The following is a 780-nucleotide window of genomic DNA, read 5'->3' as shown; positions in this document are numbered from 1 at the left end:
TATTGGTCATACTGTTTACACAGTACCCCAGTGGCCTAAGACACTGGCCTCCTAAGCCATGGATTGTGAGTTCTAGTCTTTTCTTAAGTGGCTGAGAGCAGAGTGGCGCAGTGGAAGCGTGCTGAGCCCATAACCCAGAGGTCAATGGATCGAAACCATCCTCTGCTAAACAGTTTGTTTTTAAAAATGAAACGCAAACAGAAATGAGTAAGCTAAATTTCATTTGCGTCTCTCAGTGCTATCCAGTACACATTGTTTTTCCTGCTTCTATCAGTTCGTACTGTTTGCAGAAGGTAAACAGTGCCCCAGTGGCCTAATGGATAAGGCACTGGCCTCCTAAGCCAGGGATTGTGGGTTCAAGTCCCATCTGGGGTGGGTGGAAGCAGAGTGGCGCAGCGGAAGCGTGCTGGGCCCATAACCCAGAGGTCGATGGATCGAAACCATCCTCTGCTAAAAAGTTGCTTTTAGATTTTAATTGCAAGCAAAAAATTTAAAAAATGTGTCGTTTCATGGGCATGTCTCAGTTCCATTATACATTTTTTTGACCTCTTCCAACAGTTCGTATTGGTCATACTGTTTACACAGTACCCCAGTGGCCTAAGACACTGGCCTCCTAAGCCATGGATTGTGAGTTCTAGTCTTTTCTTAAGTGGCTGAGAGCAGAGTGGCTCAGCGGAAGCGTGCTGGGCCCATAACCCAGAGGTCGATGGATCGAAACCATCCTCTGCTAAACAGTTTATTTTTAGATTTTAAGTGCAAACAAAAAATTAAAAAATGTGT

The 780-nt window shown here is 44.9% G+C and overlaps 1 non-coding gene across 1 annotated transcript; it reads left to right on the top strand.

Annotated features, from left to right (window-relative positions):
- Positions 1 to 302: 302 nt before the first annotated feature.
- trnar-ccu (transfer RNA arginine (anticodon CCU)) lies at positions 303 to 375 on the top strand. The gene has a single exon. It is a non-coding gene; the product is annotated as a tRNA-Arg (tRNA).
- The last annotated feature ends 405 nt before the right edge of the window (positions 376 to 780 follow it).

Source organism: Oncorhynchus keta, unplaced genomic scaffold (genome assembly GCF_023373465.1).
Source record: "Oncorhynchus keta strain PuntledgeMale-10-30-2019 unplaced genomic scaffold, Oket_V2 Un_contig_21434_pilon_pilon, whole genome shotgun sequence".
Lineage (NCBI taxonomy): Eukaryota > Metazoa > Chordata > Actinopteri > Salmoniformes > Salmonidae > Oncorhynchus > Oncorhynchus keta.
Note: the sequence above shows the minus strand (reverse complement) of the source record. Positions and strands in the feature narration are given on the sequence as shown.